Raw genomic sequence first — 20,529 nt, 5'->3', positions numbered from 1 at the left:
ACCACAGAAATTCTGAAGCTGAAAAATACAGTGACTGAACTGAAAAAACTCAATAGAGAGCTTCAACCACAGGCTTGATTGTATAGAAGAAAGAAGACAGGTAATTTTTTTTATTAGTTTCAGGTGTACAGAACAACATAATGATTAGACATTTATATCACTCACGAAGTGATAACCCCAATGAGTCTATTACCCATCTGACACTGTATATAGTTATTAGAATATTATTGACTATATTCCCTATGCTGTACTATATATCCTGACTATTTTTTAAAATTATAGTTGACATTCAATATTATTTTATATTAGTTTCAGGTGTGTAGTGTAGTGGTTAGACATTTATATAATTTATGAAGTGATCCCCCCAGTAAGTCTAGTACCCATCTGACACTATCCATAGTTTTTACAATATTATTGACTATATTCCCCATAATGTACTGTACACTCCTGTGACTCTTTTGCAACTACCAATTTGTGCTTTTTAATCCATTCACCTCTCTCACCCAGCCCTCCAACCCCACTCCCATCTAGTAACCATCAGTTTGTATTATGTATCTATGGGTCTGTTTCTGTTTTGTTTGTTCGTTTATTTTGTTCTTTAGATCCCACATATAAGTGAAATCATGCGGTATTTTGTCTTTCTCAGTCTGACTTATTTCACCTGACTTATCTCATAATACCCTCTAGGTGTTTCATTCTTTTTTTATGGTTGAGTATATTCCATTGTATGTATGTATCACAATTTCTTTATCCAATTGTCTGTCGATGGGCATTTCAGTTGTTTCCATATCTTGGCTATTGTAAATAGTGCTGCAGCAAACATAGAGGTGCATATATCTTTTCGAATTAGTGTTTTGGATTTCTTTGGATAAATACCAGGATTGGAATTGCTGGGTCATAAGGTAGCTCTATTTTTAATTTTTTGAGGAAACTCCATACTGTTTTCCATAGTGGCTGCACCAATTTGCAATCCCACCAGCAGTGTACAAGCGTCCCCTTTTCTCCACATCCTCGCCAACACTTGTTTGTTGATTTACTGATGATGGCCATTCTGACAGGTGTGAGGTGATATGTCATTGTGGTTTTAATCTGTATTTCTCTGATGATTAATGACATTGAGCATTTTTTCATATGTGTATTGGTCAGCTGTATGTCCTCTTTGGAGAAATGTCGGTTCAGTTTCTCTTGTTAATTGGATTGTTTTTTGGTGTTGAGCTGTATGAGTTTTTTTTTTTTTTAAGTATATATAGATTTTGGATATTAACCTGATATCAGGTGAATATCTTCTCCTATTCAGTAGGATGTCTTTTCATTTAGTTGATGGTTTCCTTTGCTGTGCAAAAACTTCTAAGTTTAATGTAGGCCCATTTTTTAATTTTTTCTTTTGTTTCCCTTGCCCATGAAGAAGTATTAGTAAAAATATTACTAAGGATAATGTCAAGAGTTTACTGCCTATGTTTTCTTCTAGGAGTTTCATGGTTTTGGGTCTTACATTTAAGTCTTTAATCCATTTTGAATTTATTCTTATATATAGAGTAAGAAGGTGATACAGTTTTATTTTTATTTTTTGCATGTATCCAATTTTTTCCAGCACCATTTATTGAATAGACCATCTTCCTTTGTCATACATTAAATGACCATACAGGCATGGATTTATTTCTGGGCTCTCTATTCTGTTCCATTGATCTACGTGTCTGATTTTGTGCCAGTACCATGCTGTGTTGATTACTGTGGACTTGCATACTTTGACATTAGGTAGCGTACCTCCAGCTTTGTTCTTCTTTCTCAAGATCACCATGGCAATTCAGGGTCTTTTATGGTTCCATGTAAGTGTTAGGATTATTTGTTCTAGTTCTGTGAAAAATGCCATTGGTATTTTGATAAGGATTGCAATGAATCTATAGATTGCTTTGGGTACTATGGACATTTGAACTATATTAATTCTTCCTATCCATGAGGATGGTATATATTTCCATTTATTTGTTATCTTTTTAAATTTCTCTCTTCAGTGTCTTATAATTTTCTGAATACAGCTCTTTTACTTACTTAGTTAAATTTATGCCGATGCATTTTATTTTATTTTTTGGTGCAATTGTAAATGGGATTGTTTTCTTAATTTCTCTTTCTGATAGTTTGTTATTGGTATATAAAAATACAACCAATTTCTGAATATTAATTTTGTATCCTGCTACTTTACTAAATTCATTTATCAATTCTAATAGTTTTTTGGTAAAATCTTTGGGGTTATTTATATATAGTATCATCTGCAAACAATGACAGTTTTACTTCTTCCTTTCCAATTTGGATGCCTTTTATTTCTTCTTCTTGTCTGATTGCTGTGGCTAGGACTTCCAACACTATGTTGAATAAAAGTAGTGAAAGTGGACATGCTTGTCTTGTTCCTGATCTTAAGGGGGAATGCTTTTAGTTTTTCCCATTTAGTATGATGTTAGCTGTGGGTTTATCATATATCACCTTTATTTTATTGAGATAAGTTCTCTCTAGTCCCACTTTGCTGAGAGTTTTTATCATAAAAGGACGCTGGCTTTTTTCAAATGCTTTTTCTGCATCTATTGATATGATCATATGATTTTTATTTTCATTTTGTTTATGTGCTGTATCACATTAATTAATTTATGGATATTGAACCAACCTTGAATCCCAGGAATAAATCCCCCTTTATCGTGGTGTATGATCTTTTTAATGTACTGCTGAATTCAGTTTGTGAATATTTTGTTGAAGATTGTTGCTTCTGTGTTCATTAGGGATATCAGCTTATAATTTTCTTTTTTTGTAATGTCTTTGTCTGGTTTTGGAATTAGGGTAATGGTGGTCTCATAGAATAAGCTTGGGAGCCTCCCTTCCTCTTGAATTTTTTGGAACTTTTTGAGAAGACTAGGTGTTAATTCTTCTTTGACTGTTTGGTAAAATTCACCTATGAAGCCACCCGGTCCAGGGCTTTTATGTGTTGGGAGCCTGTTGATTACTGAATTTCTCTCTTCAGTGTCTTATAATTTTCTTCGATTTCATTAGTAGTAACTGATCGGTTCACATTTTCTGTTTCTTCTTGACTCAGCCTTGGAAGATTGAATGTTTCTAGGAATTTATCCCTTTCTTCCTGATTGTCTAATTTGTTGGTGGCATAGTATTTTCTTAAAAATTTTTGTATTTCTTTGGTGTCTGTTGTCCCTTCTCCTCTTTCATTTCTGATTTTAGTTACTTGGGTCCTCTCTCTTTATTTTCTTGATGAGTCTGGTTAAAGTTTTATCAATCTGTTTTATCTTTTCAAAAACCAGTTCTTGGTTTCATTGATCTTTAAAATTTTTTTTAGCCTCCATTTCATTTATTTCTCTTCTGCTCTTTATTATTTCCTTCCTCCTATTCACTTTGGGCTTTGTTTGCTTGTTTTTTTTTTTCTTGTTTTTTTTTTCCCTCCAGTTTTCTTAGGTGTAAAGTTAAATTGTTTATTTGAGATTTTTCTTGTTTCTGGAGGTAGGCCTGCATTGCTATGAATTTCCCTCTTAGCACTGCTTTCATGGTGAGAAGACAAGTCATTTTAAATGAGCATGGTGACTATAGCTAATAATATTCTATTGTATATTTGAAATTTGTTAAGAGAGTAGATCTTAAGTGTTCTCTCCACAAACAAAACGTGGTAACTATGTGAAGTGATAGATGTGTTAATTAGATTATTTGTGGCCATCATTTCACAATGTATACATATATCAAACACCACATTGTATACCTTAAATATGTACAATTTTTATTTTATACCTCAATAAAGCTGGAAAAAAAAGAAACAACAATGAAAAAATGTGATGCATTGGGAAGTCAGAATGTTCAAAGTTTGGCAGCTAACTATCCAGCAATACTCTTATGTTGTCAGAGGCTGAATTCAGTATAAAATCGTCAAGTGGCTGTGCTGAGAACTTCTGCATCATAGGTAGTGAGTATGGCTGATGGGGGTGGTGATGGTGGTTGTAGAAGTCTCTGAAAAGCACATTGCCTTCACTGAGTCTCCATCCTGCCTCAAAGTGGTCAATGGTGTGCAGTGTTGCCTCTGCCTCCTGCAGGCCTTGGAACACAGCTCAGGATCAGATCGGGAAATCGAACCTGATCTTCCGAAGACTCGATTATTGAACTGTGTCTCCAAGGAGGCATGTGAATATACTGAAAGTGGCAGCAGTTGGCTTTCATAGGGAGGTTATAAGAGCTGGTTAAAATGACTGTGGAATCAGTGGCTTCTGTTTTATTTACACAGGGCTAACTAGGATGGAGCTGGGTGGGCAGGGGGTATATGTGGGCTTGTTGAAGAGATGAACTAGAATATTTGAAGAGCACATACAGGTTTCTTTTACCTCACGGTGTAAAATCCCTGGGAATTTTGTTGAATTTTTTTCAAAGCTGGAACTAGAAGGGTGTGGAGACCCAGTGTACTTCTAAACTAGGGCAGCTGGTTTACCTGTCTAATATGCATTTTGAATCCAGGTAAGGTGTGTTAGCCTGGGTTTTCCAGAAAGACATATATATACATATATAAAGGAATTGGCTCAGTCAGGAATCTGGAGAAACAGGAGAGGTGATGGTTTCAGTTCTTATCTGAGTCTGAGTCTGAAAGCAGCAGAAGGCACTGACGTCCCAGCTCAAAGACAGGCAGAGAGAATTCTCTCTTACTCTGTCTTTTTGTTTTATTCAGGTCTCCAGTGGATTGAATGAGACTCCCCCACATTGGGGAGGGCAATCTGCTTTATTCATTCTATAGATTCAAATGTTAATTGCATCCAGAAGTACCCTCACAGACACACCTAAAATAATGTTTAATGAAATTTCTGGCCACCCTGTGGCCCAGTCAAGTTGGCATATAACATTAACCATCACACCACTAGACTTACTGCGGTGATCCCATTGGAAGGTAGATACATGTTGAATCACTGTGTTGTACACCTGAAACTAATATAATATTGCATGTCAACATAAAGAATAAAATTAGCCATCACCAAAGGGTTTCAACATTTAAAAGGAGGAAAACGTGAAACTCCTTGATTCACAGGAAGGTGGTAGTAGTTGTGGGGGTGTTGAGACAGAGGCTTTGTTAGCCAGATTTCTCCATCATGCACAGCCATAGTTGATCGTCTGATTGTCGAGAAGTCTTTGTGTGTCATCATATACTAACAGTGTCTAAGTGTGTTAAGAAAATACCCCTGTGCATAACCTCTCTGTTTTCCCAAGACTTTCTCAATTTCTCCCTTTGCTAGCTCTCCTCCTACTCCCGTAAATCCTAATCCACTGCCACTGCTGAATGCCACGGTCCTTTGCTACGCTGCACTGGTCAGTCTGTCTTTCTTGCCTGTCTCTCCTGGTCTCCTGGAAAAATCAAGTTGGGTTGTTCTAGGTAATTTATTTGCCTAGGATTAGTTTTTGATTTTGTCTGTATTCCAGATCATTGCTTCTGAAGGTTTGGTGAATATCACCTGAAGAGCTTCTTAGTAATACAGAGATTCCTGGGCCCTATTCCTAGAGACTAGTGGGTTGGGGGGTCAGAGAATTACATTTCTAACATGATATCAGAGGATGCTATTGTCACTTGTTTGGGGACCTTAATTAGAGTAGTGCTGCTCTTTCAAATTTATTTACATTTAGTATAATACACGATAGCGTTTTCATTGTTGTCTGTGGTTTCAAAACAATATTTTATATTATTTGACTTATTTTTAACTATTGGTTATTTCTCATTAAGTTTTTGGTTCTTTGAGGACCAACTCTTACTTAGATTTTGATCCATAATAAAGTCAGTTTACACCATGCTCAGGATGTATATGTTGATTGAGTAACAAAGAAGGAAAAAGTGATCGGTTAATGGAAGTCCACACCACTCAGCTCCAGGCTCACCGCTTACGCCCTTATGGCACATTTCATCCAAACCCTGGAAATCGTGATCTTTCTCACTTCCTGCTGCAGCTCACGGGCAGACTTGAGACCACCCTGCCTCGGGCTGAGAAGTGAGAAATTCTGAAAGCAATCGAACACTGTAAATTTTCACAGCAGTTCAACAGAAAGCTGTTGGGCACAGATGTTTCTGTAATTGTGATATGCTGGGAACATTCTCGGGGCTCCAAGCGCACAAGGCCTCAGCCTCATTCTTCCACCTGGATGCCTCAGTGGGCGAGTCTCACTGTATCGCGGCTGTAATGGGAACCAGGTGGCAGCATGTGTCTGTTTTAAAAGAGCTGAGCAAGATTCATGTCTGAGTCCCAGTCCCTTCTTTCCTCCTGACCCAGCTCGTTCCTCGGGGAGCTAGCTTCGGTGATGGTGCACCTTTCTGCTCACTCTCAGCCCCTCATGCAAGATGGGAATGGAATCTCATGTTTGCTGTTGGGTGGAGCATGGAGGCCTTCCAGCTGCTCTTTGATAGGCTGTAAGAAAAGAATCAGGAAAAGGCTTCAGGGGTGTGAAAGAACAGGATTATTCCAAATGGCCTCTGTGTGATCGGGATCACTACTGCTATTTGAAAATCCACGGAAGTATTTTGAAACTTGGGACATGTTTCTTCCAAACTGAATTTGCTTTTAGCATATAATATTCCTGCTTTTAACTAGAGGTAGCTCTCATTTGCTTCAGGGCTCTTCCTGCTTGTGGAAACATGAGGAAGGCTATGAATAGCACAGGGGAAACATCTGCCACTGCTTGAAATGTACACAGCAAAACTGACAAAAGTTCAGTGAACTGGGAACATTTTTCACAAATGTTTCCAGTTGGGATAACTTTAACCTGTGTGTACTGTAGCCAAAGGAGTCAAGAGGTCGGAGGATAAAGGATGTAGAATTGTGGTCCTGGGAAGAGGAAACGGTGTGGCATCAGGCATATCTTGGGAGGACCACATGCTGGAGTTAGTGTCCCGCTCTGATGCCTCAGGCCGAGGGATGTTCTTGTGCTTACAAGTGTCAGTGTTACTGTGTAACAAATGTTCTTCTGCTTCTTTTTCACACTGTTCTTAACACAGGCTGCTGAAAGACTTGTTTTTACAAGCTCTGGTATAAACTTTGTGTCTTAATTTGATCATCGACGTGTAACATTGTCTATACAACTGTAAAACAACACAAGTTCCCTAAAGGGTAGTTACTTATCTTCTAAGAGCCCAGAGGCGCATCTACTCTCAGTTTTAGATTCTGTTTAGAACCTGTCCCGCATCAAGATATAGCTAAATATTTCTTCTTGATTCCCATTAGTCACCACCATGTAGTTATTTTTAAAATGACTTATTCACCTTTTGAATCTATAATCTTTATATAGCAAAAAGAAAAAAAAAAAGATTGCAAGGGTATTTGCTGTAACTCTGAGGTAATTGGTAAGATAAAATTAAAAGAAGCTTGAATAAAAACAAAACAAAAGGAGACAAACTATTAGAAGTAATAAGGAAGTTCAGTAAGTTTGTTGGGTTCCAGATCAGCTTAAATATATTTAATATTATTTTTCATCAGAAATAATCAACCATCAACTAACAGTAAAATAGGAAGGTAACCTTCATAATATCAATAAGAACTGTGAAGTACTGAGGAATTAGCTTAATCAAGAGTACACAAGATTTCTATAGAAAAATGTTAAGTTTTATTAGAGAACAACCTACTTCAGGGACATTGTGAGAAGGCAGGATTCTTTGGAAGGGACAATAATACTGGGAAAAATAGAAGGCAGCTGGAAAAGACCAAAGAGACATGGACTGACTCCATAAAAGAAGCCACGGTCATGAGTCTACACGAGCTGGGCAGGGCTGTGAGGACAGGACACTGTGGTTGTCACTCATTCATAGGGTCTCCAGACATCGGAGCCGACTCAGTGGCATATAAAACACATAAAAGATGATTTATTTAAATGGAGAGACATTCCTTGTTCTTGTATGGAATGAGTCAATATTATCAAGCTGTGTTCTTCCCAAATTAATGTCTAAATTCAGTACAATTTTATTTAAAATTCCAGTGAGATATGTTGCAAGGCTTGATAAATATATTCTGAAAATTATATAGAAGAATTAAGGTCCATGCATAGGTAAGTGAACATTTAAAAAAATAGAGAAAAGAGGGAATCTTTTTTTTTTGCCAGATATTAAGACATGTTACAAAGAATAATATTCATGTAAAAGGGACAGGTAATCTAAATGCATGCAGGAGAGCTCAGAGACAGTAAGGTACCTATGTCTCTCTAGCTCCATAAATCTGTATCACCTACATCTGTCTGTGCCATCTATAGTTATTATGTGCACATCAATCACCTATATGTGTGTGTTAGATGTATATCTATATGTATATTTATATCTATATATGGGAATTTAATATTCAAGAAAACTGGCACAACACCTCAGTGAAGGGGTTGGGGAAAATAAGTAGTTTAATAGTTGGATTTGGGAAAACTGGCTCACATTATAAAGAAAAATAAACGTGATAATATATAAAAGTAAATTTCAAATGGATTAAAGACTTAGAGGTAGGAGGAAACACTATAATGTTAATTGAAGAGAATAACGGACAATAAAGGTGTTGGAGGGAGGAAGAAAGTCTTCAATAAAACTATCACAACACAATGTGTGAGGCAGAAACATTGGTGAATTTGATCGTGTCAAATTTAAGGTCATTATGAATGAAGTTAATAGCAGTTTAACAATTGGGATAATATTATTGCGATGTCTAATGTGGACAAGATATTGATATCTAGGACATAAATAGAACGCTTACAAATCAATGTGGAAGAGAGGAACCCCAGTGGATAAATGCGTCAAGGATATGAATAATGTTTTCAACTGAGAAAATGCCTAAAAGCTGCAGTGCACGAAGATACATCTATTTTTGACAGTGATCTCTGTGGCAATGGCAAAAGCCATAGCAGATGAAAACTGGGGTTTTGGACAAATTTGATTCTCTCGTTCTCACTTTGCTTGGAGTTTGAAAGTTGGAGTAGCTCCTTTGATTTGAATAAGCATTGGATTCATTGACAATTCTAGGCAAAGGAAGTCCCAAGAAAGAGAAACTGGATATCCTGATAATTTGGATAAGATAGAGACGTAAGTGGTCAATTTGAATATTAAAAAGCAACGTGACAACGTTCTGGTGAAGTGGGTGATACCGGTTACACAACCCAACTCTAGTACTTGAGTAAACAGTTTGGAGTGCCCATGCTGCAAAATGAGATGGATTCAAGATGACTCAGACATAACTTTCTCCTGGAGATCACAGTGAAATGATCTTTTCTACATAACAAGGACTGAAGCTCTGTGGGGCTCATTGTGATCTTATTTGTGACACGAGGACAAGGACGGACAAGGACGGCAGGTAGTGCCTGGATTATTGACCTGGAGGGCACCCTCCATAAAGATCATTCGCGTGGCCATCAATCCACTGTGCACATCCTCCAGAAATAGTACAACGCTAATTCCTCCAGTCATTCATTTACTTGTGTCTGTCGCGGAGCTCTGGGCTGAATGTTCTGGGATGCCTGGGAAAGGAACGTGTGGTCTTGAACTTTCTGTCCTGCGGCAGCCCTGGGTCAGGACAATGGCTGGAAGAGCATCTCTGACAGGTCCTTGCCTTGCAGGGACCTCTGTTGCTCTTTCTCTCTGATCTGTTTGTCCTCTCCTTGCCTGTCATAACCGTGTTTACGAACCACCCAACCCTTCCCATTAAAAATGACAGAGATGATGGGGTCCAAATGAATCACTTTCTAAGCATCTAAGGCGCAGTAATCAATTATAGCTCCCTGTCACCGGGACAATGATCTCTGTAAATTGGGGATCTTTACGAAGGCTTGTTAAGAGATCCATTAGGAGGGGGTGTGGCCTCCTTTGCTCCTTTGATACATTGTTGCAACAAGAAGCCACATGCCTGTGAGGCCCCTTCCCTCGCAGGGCTTGCCGCTTGGAGTCACAGATGGGCAGTGTGCGGGTAAGGAGGACCTCTGGGATTCCACAAATTCTGCCTGAGAGAAGGTATCAGACTAAGTTGAAGGGTGTTTCCTTCCTGCACCTTGTGGGAAAGGCTGCAGTGTCTGAGGCTTTGCTTTCTTCCTCTCCCTGAGGAATCTACCTTTTCATCTCCCCTTGGCTTATCTCTAATCGGGGATTAGCTGGACCTGGCAGAGCTGGAGGGCGAGCTAAGTGAGTCCGCTAGCTGTAGTGGCGGTAAATAGCCTAGGGCAAAGGAAAACCTAGGATCCTGTTTAAAGAACCGATCCCTGTAGGGTTGAATATAGGAAGAAAGTTCTCTAGGAATCATGCACACAACTGGGGGCAGGCAGGCAGCCCTTCTCTCAGGTCAGTTTAATTTGAGACGAGAAAAGAGAACATAGATAGGACTTTGATCTTGAACATGGAGAGGGACCCAGAATTTCCATTAATGAAGTGGCAGCCTCATGGTGTGTGTGTGTTCAGGACCCAGGGTTGGGCTTGACACCGCCAAGCAGTATTGCCCTGTGTGGCCCTTTCTGCTTGCTGTGCTGTAGAGTCTGGCATGTGTGCTGCCATCGCTCCTGTGCAGGCTTTTGGAGGAAGGTGAATAGAGGATGCCTGCAGAGATCTGCAGGCAGAACAATCCCAGAAGAGTGACGCCTGGGGCACAGGGGTCCTGGTCCTCCTTGGAGCTGCAGTGTCTATTGCTAGCATCTCCCTGTCTTTGTGGCCCCCAGCCTCTCCCTTCTCCTGCATTTCGTTTGGGCTCTATCTGTTCCTGTGTGAATCCCCGTGGAGTCAGGAAGAACCACGTGAGCCCCACTGTTCCCTCCCTCCCCTCTCCACCTGATGAGGGCCTGTTCCTGCGTCCCCCCCCCCCCCCCCAAGCCTCCAGGTCTGGATCAGGTTCCCCAGCGATAACCAGCAGGCTTCTGTTTCCTTCTCTCAGCTCACTTTTGCTCCATCCTTGTTCTTAGTTACTGGATGACCAGACCTGTGCATATTGCATCTCATTTAATACTTGTAACAATTCAGTAAAACAAATGACTAATCCAATTTTATAGCCAGGCTCAGAAATTTTAAATAATTTGCCCAAGGTCACGCAGCTAATAAATGATAGATCTGGGGTTTTGTCTTGAGTCTGTCAGACGACATTTTTTGCTTCTTTTTATTACCCTTTGAAACTGTTGGATGATATGGATTAGGTCGTTTCTTTCTTCTTCACTTGAATTCTTGGGTTGTTCACCAGTTCCCCACCAGGGGCCTCTTTGGCTCTTGTGTCCACTCCACACAGAAAGAAGCTTTGCAGGCAGGCCAACCGGCCCATGCTTCCAGCCCAGGCCAATCTATGAAATCAAGTGGCAAATGTTAATAGATCTTCTTGGCTGGGGATTTTTAAACCAAAGGAAGCCATCCTTTCAGTGATTGTGCAAATTTGATTTGTTCATCAACACATTTGCTCTTTTTCTTTTTACAGATTTCAGAACAAAGCTTTTCCTAGTATCGCTATCTAATGAAAGATTATCTTCATTGCAAAACAGTTGGTGGACATGAACTGTTACCATTTGCAACAATTTGTCTCCGTAACCAGGAATTTTTTTTTTCTTTTGAAACTATAAAACCAAGACAAATAACTGAAATACACTGAATGCTGAGGGTGACAGGAAACCGCAGCTGTCATCCTCCACTTCAAATTTTCATCTCAATAAAATTAACTGTATTGTTCTTATCAATTGTCTTTATAATTATTAAGTGTACTAACTTACTAATAACTGATTTTTGAAAATCTGTTCATGTGTTTGGGTTGCATATCTTTCATTTATAAAGAGAATTCATCTACGACAGCTGTTTGAAAAATGCTGTGTGAACAATGGCTCTGAAAGCCTTTGTTTGCACCTCTCTTTCCCTGCCACCACCTTTGTAGACCCCCCCCCCACACCCGCTTGCTTGAGCTCCAGTCCTTATAGTTGGCCTTGACCCCTGGACTGGGGATTTCTTGAACTGTCTTCTTGCTATTTTGAAACTTGCATGAGGTTTTCAGCTGTGCAAGTCCCAGCATCTGCCATTTTCCGAGGTCGGGACTGACCTCTCTAGCACAGCTCTGCGGTGGTAACTTCTGAGGCTGAGCCTGCATGCAAGCCCTGAGCTGGATCCCCACTTGGAGGTGTGGACTCCTCTAACTCTCTGTTGATTGCCATCTGAGGGGGCATCTGAAAGTCCCAGAGACGAGCCCCTCAGCACCTGAAGTCTGTATTGTTGCTCACACGTGGCAAGTCTGCACATGTGCTGAGACAGGCTGCTCCGTATTGGCAACTACCGCCCACCGCCCCGCCATTTCTGGGGCCATTTAAAACACAAACGTTTGCACTGTGCAATTAAGGCAGTATTGGAGGAAACACAGAATTCCTGACTCTATGCCATGCATTGTGCTAGGTGGTTCCCTGTGCATTTTCTCTTATTTGCTTCTGGCGTGCACTAAGTGGAATAAACAAAACAAAGAACCCATTAGAGAGCACTTGTGAGATTGGGTTGGAGAATTTGCTTTTATGGGGGAAGAAGTGAAGGGAAGTATTTGCCACTAGGGCAGGGATTTATTTATTCTACTGGTGGTTCTCAGATTACACCCAAGGGCTCTGATGCCTTTGGAGTGCCCTGAAGGATTCTGTGTACAGGGGTGGGATGCACAGAGCCAGGGGGATGATATATGTAAACGGCCAGGGCTCCCTCATTGGCCAAAGGACAAACAACCTGAGAAGGCAGGATCTCTGTTTTCAAGGAGCTCACGAGCTGGCTTGGAAGAGAAGGCATGATATATGGACAAGGTCATTATGACAGTGACAGCATATAGTCATGCTCAGCACGGAACAGGACCCAGGAGAATGAGTGATTCCTCCAGGCTGGGCATCTGGGAAGACACTAGGACTCATCTAGGCCATGTTTCATGGGACACGTCTTCATGTCCTCTCCTTCTTGCGCAGTTTCCGTGTCTCCACAGCACTTTCTCCTGCTACTTACAAGGAGAAGAGATTTCCCCATGTTACTTTATGTCATGAGTAATGGGTTTAGGGGGTAGCACGGGGGTTTAGTGTAAGGAACTGAAGGTGCAGTAAGGGCCATGGGGGACCTCAGGGTCATTCCCATTCTGTGACTCAATTTCTCCTAATGGGACTAATAATAGTGCCCACTCGTTGGGATTTGTAAGAAAATCAATGAGACAATCCATGCCTCACTTAGTTCAGTGGGTGGAACATAGGTCTTCAATGTATGTAGTTTCTATTGTTATTAGCAATTTCTGGTTTCTTATAACTTTTACTTGCTGTGGGAATATGTGATTCCAACTCAGTTCTCCTCTATGTCTCTGTCTTGACTTTGGCTTTCGAACTCCTTTCCGTTTCACCTCTTGTTGCCCTTGCCTGCTTTTCTTCTTGTTTCTAACAGTGTTTTTTAGAGTCTGCTTTTCTTAGCTCACGTTTTCTGATTGGGCTGTGTTATACGTGACTAGCTATTTTATTAGCAGGCTTCCCATTGGGTCTGTGTCTTTTTACGATCCAATCATCAGGGACTATAGGCCAGACAAATAACATACTTAGAAGAAAGCGTGGACAAGGCATGTTGGATGGCAGGGCTTGGTGCTGTGCCGTTTACCCCTCAGGGTTTAACTTTGTACAGATACCTGCCAGTTCTGATCTATACTCCATCTCATGTGCTCAGTGCTGAGAGGTCACAGGTGAGAACTATATGGTCCTTCCTTGTGAGACCTCTCCATCGGGAGGTGGATTGGAGGTAAAGAGAACAAAGTGCCCAGAAGACTGCAATGTGTGTTGGCTTCTGACAGCAGAGGGGACAGGCTGTAGAGGTCAGTGGTGGGCCCCCAGAGCTTGTGCATATGGACCAGGCCCAGGGCAAAGAGATCCAGGGGAAGTTTTACAGGCAAGTAGCAGCAAATATGCCAGATTTAGTGCTAAGTGCTTTCAGTATTCCTTACTACAAGCCCATGAAGTAAGTACTGCCACTATCTAAATTACGCATTTGAAGGAATGGACGCTCCGAAAGGTTAAGGGGTTTACCCAAGCCACATGATGCTAGTAAGCGGGAAAGGAGTGATTCAGACGCAGTGATGAAGGTTCACACAAGAACAAGGGCATAAAGGGAAGAAATAGTTTGAGCCCTTTCCATCTGGAAAGGCCTCCAGTGTGTTTGGCTGGAGCCCACATGCCTACGGAGGACTGTTGGGGGAACGTCTGGAAAGATGTGTTGGGAAAAGACTGCGGAGGATGCTGGATATCGAGTGGTTTGGGGTTGGGACCAGAGTCTCCGTGACAGCCCTGGGCACTGGGCCTTGCATGTTGTGAAAATTCAGCAGACGCTTTTTGAAGTGAAAAGGGATTTAACTGCCAGGGAGAATGGTTTGGGGGACATTTTCTTGACTGCCATCTTGGATACCCAAGACTTGTTCCCCAGCCCAGCGCCCCTTTCTCCCCCCCACTTCACATGGACACCAGGGTGATCTTCCTAAAACCTAGGCCTCTTTATGTCACCCTTTTGCTTCAAGTCCTCCAATAGCTCTCTAGCATTCTCAGAGCAAAGTTAAAACTCCTTAGTGCGGCATTAAATAAGCTTTCCATCTGTACTCATCTCACGTCCTGGTCTTCTCCTTGCTGGTCCTGAGGCTGCCACATCAAACCGCTCACCCTTCCTTAAATAGGCCGTCCATTTTTAAGAATCTAGGTGACTGACAGGCTCTCACCCCATTCTGCGGGAATATAACAGCCAGCCGTGTTGGTTAAGCCCCTTCACAGGAATTCATTTGTTAGCTTCCATAACAACTCAGTCAAGCAGACTCTTTGTTTCCATTTTACAGATGGTTAAGCTGAAGTTCAGAGAGGTTAAAAATGCTTGTCCAGGGTCACAGAACGAATAAGATCAGAGGCAGGATTTTAACCCAGACAGCTTGACTCTAAGGCTGTCCTTGTCACCACCATCGTAAGTGAGCTCCCTTTATTTGTTTCACTGGGTGAGTGCTTTCTTATTCTGCATGGCCCTGTCAGATGCCTCGTCCATGGCATTTTCCTTGATGACTTCCTCACCTCCAAGCCTATCTGTCAGATGAGTCAGTCCACAAGGGTTTGTTCCATTCTGTAATGGCGTTTATCACCTCATATTAGAGTTGTTTTCTAGAGCTCTGCTGTGGACTGAATATTTCGATCCCTCCCTAAATTCCTATGTTGAAGCCCCAGTTCTCACTGTGGTTGTATGTGGAGCTAAGGCCTTCATGGAGGTGATGAAGGTTAAATGAGATCATCAGGTTTGGGCCTGGTTCCAATAGGATTAGTGTCACTATAAGAAGAGACAACAGAGAACTCACTCTCTCTCTGTGCCGAGGGAGGACACAACTAGACGGTAGCCATCTACAAGCCAGGATGAGTACTGTTACCACAGTTTCAAATGAACATTTCTTAAGTGGAGCACAAGGTGAGTACGGTGAGTCCAGTTCAATGGTGGTCCATAAGAGAAATTGAAATAGAGACGTTTATTACTCACGGGTCCTCGAGGAAGTACCCAGCATGCCTTGAGGAGCCAGTTGGGGAGGTGAAGGCAGAGTGCAGGTGGAGGGAGAGGGAAGACCTCGTGCTCATGCCTTCATTAGGGTCTGTGGGTGAAGTGCTTTGGGGTTCCCAGGCCAGATGGTTCAATTCAAACCCAAAGAGTTGGGTTTCGGTAAGCCCCACGGGGGCTTTATCTAAGGGGTGCCTAACGCAATCGGGTACTGGCGGGGGGGGGGGGGCTGGTGATCACAAAGGCTGTCAGGGAAGTCTGTCAGGAGCTGACATTTGACATTTGCTTGTGACTCTGCGCTGCTATCCAGGGCTTGTGCTTGCAAGAGGGGGCCTAGTGTGAGCGTCAGGTCCCTGCAGGCTGCTGGGCCAAACAACATGGAGGCGAGGCAGCGGTACAGGGAGCAGATTAGTTTAACTCTCCACAAGAGCCCTTATCAGAAACTGACTCTTTGATCTTGATCTGATACTTCCAGCCTCCGGAACTGTGAGAAAATACATTTCTGTCGCTTAAGCCATCCAGTCTATGGCATTTGGTTACGGCAGATCAAGCCAACTAATGGAAGCTCTGTCTTCCACGATTGGGTCTCCTTTTCTGGAATGTGCGTTACTAACTGGCAGGGATCCTGTCTGTCACTGGCCCTGTGTTCCTAACACCTAGCTTGAGGCTTATTGAAAGTGTGGCGTGCAGTGGAGTCCCGGGAAGTCTGTGGAATCGTGCTGCCCTGCACCCTCACTACCTCACAGCAGGATCCCACAGCACCCATGTCTGCCCTGTTCACCTGTGCTCGGGGCGGGGAGTGGGGGGATGTGAGACCCTGGAGGCAGGGGCTGACTTTCCTGCACAGAGCGTCCACTGACTGCTGATTTACTAGCTTCTCGCAGAGGGCTTGGCAGCCTGCTGTCTCCTCTGGACCTTGTAAAGTGCACCCCCACACCCTCGCCCTGTGCCAGCAGCCGCCCTGCCGACGGCCCGGGCAGAATTTATGACAAGGATTCATCAGATTAGAAGGGATGACACGGAGCTTCTTCCACTGTGTACAGAATGCAGTCGGACCACATTGCAGGCCCCTCTGCCTGCTGTGGTCATGCTTGGCATTTTCCAACCTGAGGAGTTGTTGGGAAACAGTTTGATTTGACAAGAAATAACTTTAAAACTATCCTGGAGCCGAATTGAAATTTAACTCTTTCAGGCCCCACTTGTGCTAACTCCGGCCTGGCTTTGAGTCCTTGCCAGCAGTTTCTTCCTTTTCAGGACCCAAAGGCAGCCTTGGGCTTCAGCCCAACCTCCAATTCCTCTTCTGAGAATGGAATATTCTCCCCAAAGCCTGGAAACCAGTTATGACTCTCTGCTGTCCGTGTGAGGGAGCTCACCGCTGCCCTCCTGCCGTCCCCTTTCATTATGACACTGCTTCGCTTTATGGAAACTTCTTTAAAATTTAAAAAAACAGAAAAACAAGAGTTTTACTTCCCTCTTGCTTTTGCATCGCCTGGACTGACTTTTGCCATCTTGGGCAACAACTATTAGGTGGGTGCCAAAGTAATTGCGGTTTTTGCAATTACTTTTAACCTTTTAAACTGCAATTACTTTTGCACCAACCTACTAAAACAATAAACACCCGCTCCGTCTTTCACACAGCAGTTTTCCATATATTTGAACACAGCCATGGGTCTTATTCATCAAACATTTATCAAGAAGCTGCTCTTCCGGGCGCAGGAGATGGAGAGACAAGCGCAGGACGATGGACTGCGTGTGACTTTGTGTCGTGTGCAGCCTCGCGCTAAGGCTTTGCTCATACAGACCATCACCTGTGCTGTCCTACCGGGCCGTCCTGCATGAAAACGATACTGTTGGTGTCTTTGAGGCTCTCAGATTACTCCGGGAGCTTCCGAGTCTTCGTTGCCCTGCTGAAGCTTTTTGGCTCTCTTTCAATGATTCCTCCTCAGTCATGGCTTTGCGTTTACTCACCATCTTGTTCTCATCCGCCTGAGCCTGTTCTCACCTGTCATGGTCCTTCTGCAAGTGGGGGGCCTCCCTGTGCTCTCTGACCACACCTGAGTGGTTTAGGGCTGTCATCTCCAACTTGGACTTTGAACTCCGGTGAATGGAGCCAGCCCTCAGGAAGAGCCATTTGCTAAGGTTTTGCTTTAGTGAGTGGTTTCTAGAGATCAGTAAGACTTGGAGGTCACTTGACATGGATTAAGGGAGACATAGCCACCCTTTGGTTCCATCTGACACGGGTTCAGCTGCATCTACATAACAGGTGTCATTCAGGATGATACTTGCCCCCTCATGTAATTGTCTCCCTTATTAGCTCTTTATAGGAGGGGCTGCATTTTATTTTTATGCATCTTCACAGACAGCACCAAGAAGGAATTAGCTGGAAGGAAGGGGGTTGCTTGGCAAATCTGGAACAAATGACAACTACTACATTCATAGCTCATTCCAGGTGCTTAGGGGTGGAAGTGTGTAATGGAGGAAACATGGCACCTGTTCCCACAAAGACTTGGACATGGATTTCCCATGACATAATCAGCAAATGACTAAGTAGTGAATTTGGAGAAGTTGGTTTTGGGGAGGCAGTGCTCCTGAGGGGTGCTCACCGTTTCTTGGGCTTGGCTCTGGTCCAGTGAAGGGCTGTGGTCTTACCAGCAGCGTGAGTGCCTTCGATGGTCTCCACAATGGTACTCAATCAGAGAAGATGGACTTGTCGCTGTTTCTGGAAAGTCTAGAGCTTCAGTCATCATTCAAGGCACTAAGAGGAAAAGGTTTCACAGGACATGTCTTTTGATTGAGCCCCAGGATTCCTGGGAACACAATCATCATTTGTTTTGAGGTTGTAAAGGTCTGTGGAGGGCAAGATGAAGTGTGGTGGACTTTCTTGGAGGACACAAAGCCTTCAGCAGGTTGCCTGCTCTAAGATATGTATGTGGGTACCTGTGTGGAAAAATCAGACACATCAGAAATGTCAGAGTTAAACACTGAGACAGGAGAAAAACGAGGCGAGTGAGACTTTCCGGAGAAGGGAGGAAGGAGGGAGGGAGACTAGCTCTTCAGTGAAGGGGTGTCAGTTGTGCCCTAATGCCACTAGATCTGGAAGTGCTTTTGTGATTTCCCAGTGTCAGCTATAAGCTATAATAGCTCTCCCACCTTCATTCCAGCGGATTCCTTCTTGGAACCCCAGAGATGAGCAGAACCAGGCGTTGACTCCAGCTCTTCTGACCTTAAGTCCTGAGTCCTGGAGTTTTCCACAGTGACATGTGTGGCTGCATTTTTCACTCATTCACTGATGTATGTACTGTGATTCTGTACAGCTCTGGTCACATATTCCTAATTATTGGGCCAAAGAAAGGCCACTAGACTCAACTTTCAGACAACAAAATAGAGCAACCTCAGTTTCTGGTGTAACACCACACCTCTCATGCCCCGCCTCTCTGTTTTGATCCAGAATGCCTATAACCCATTTTTGTGGCATTTTGTAAATTTAGCTTGGGGGTAAATTCATAACAATACTTGGAATGTACCTTCATTTTGTAATTAAAGATGAAGTGACTCATCCAACCTTCTCTTTCTCTCCCCACAAATAATCTGGCTGTAAAACAAATCTCTGCTATTAAGTGGTATTTATTTAATTGTGATTTGCTGTAGAGCTGTTTAAGAGCGGGTCACTAGGTTAAAATCATTGTACCCGTCCTCTGAGCAGAGGACGCCTTGCGCTGACTTACGTGTGGATGTACTTTCTCTGACGCTGAGCTAACACAGCCGTGTTTACATTACACACATTCTCTAGCTGCTGACATTTTTTTTTTTGCTCCAGAAGGAAAAAGACAACACAGACAAATGACCTTATTTGATGTGATATGTCAGGTTAAGCTGGACCAATGGTTGATCCTTTCCACTTGCGTTAGCTGCACTTTCTTCTCGTCCTTTCCAACCTTTCTTACTCCCAAATCAATGTTGAAGAAGAAACCAGTAATGTCAGATGATCTGAATCCTTTGTAGTTTGTACTGAGAGTCTCTGAAGCTGAATAGAGTCTCCAAGGGCTAATGAAGCAATGGGCTCCTTATGCACAGACCCAGGCCACTACCTGAGCCCCTGGTTGTCTGCAAATATCTAAGAGTTTGGAGACCCACACAGAACTTTTTTGTGCAATGTCAAAATGAGCCAGAGTTTACAGACAATGCGAGAAGATACTCAGGGTAGGGCAAAGCTTTCCTTGGGTTCTTAAATAGTTTTTCTAAGGTCCCTCGTCTTCTTCACATTCAGAGGCCTCTTTGCTCTGCATTTTCTAGGCAGATGTGATAAATGTCACCACATTTCTCAAGAGGAACTGAACAAGACAGATAGGCTCTACCCCAGCAGGACACCTGGATGGCAGCCTTATCTAAAGCCAAAATGGGACTGCATGTGCCTGCCTGTTTATTTATTCTCCTCCTGTTTGGAGACTTTCCCTGATTAATTACTTTCTAGTAATCGAGGCTGCTAACTAATGTCTCATCTGATTAACCTGTAGTTTGGCCCTCGGTCCCAGAGGGTGGGCTGGCCATCCCGCCTGGGGAATGAAGGAGGTCATTGGCCAGGGGCCCCTGGGATGCCAGTTTTGGGCTCGTTTATTTGCTTTAAGTCTTGTTTGCTATTCCTGCTGCAGTGACTGGCGACAAGTCCCATCCAATCTAATTGGCCTGCTGAAACAGCAGTGAACACAAGATTTAAGAAATGTTTTCTTTGCAAACTTCTGGTCCGACAGACACTTTGAGATCATATTTCACCCTGTTTCAGTTGCACACCATTCCCTGGGACTTTCAGGAGAAATACTGTGAGTCTTACCGGAGAACTGCTGCTTTGTGGTTTGGGGGGGCTGATGAGCTGGAGGTGGGAGGGGAGGCTGTGCTGAGGCAGCCCGGCATCTTCAGAATCTAGAGACCCTGCCAACGTTAACACATCCGAGGAGGTATTCAGTATCAAAGTCTCTCATATTTGGCTCCATAAACACGATACCGGTTGCAAAAACAAAGTTAAGGAGCTCCTGCTGATTACTTCA

General features: G+C 42.8%; 1 protein-coding gene across 1 annotated transcript in view; it reads left to right on the top strand.

Annotated features, from left to right (window-relative positions):
- LOC141571772 (uncharacterized) overlaps window positions 1-20,529 on the top strand; it is a 120,376-nt gene that overhangs the window by 24,683 nt on the left and 75,164 nt on the right. The window lies entirely within an intron of this gene.

This window comes from Rhinolophus sinicus, linkage group LG05, assembly GCF_036562045.2.
Source record: "Rhinolophus sinicus isolate RSC01 linkage group LG05, ASM3656204v1, whole genome shotgun sequence".
NCBI classification, from domain to species: Eukaryota; Metazoa; Chordata; class Mammalia; order Chiroptera; family Rhinolophidae; genus Rhinolophus; species Rhinolophus sinicus.
Note: the sequence above shows the minus strand (reverse complement) of the source record. Positions and strands in the feature narration are given on the sequence as shown.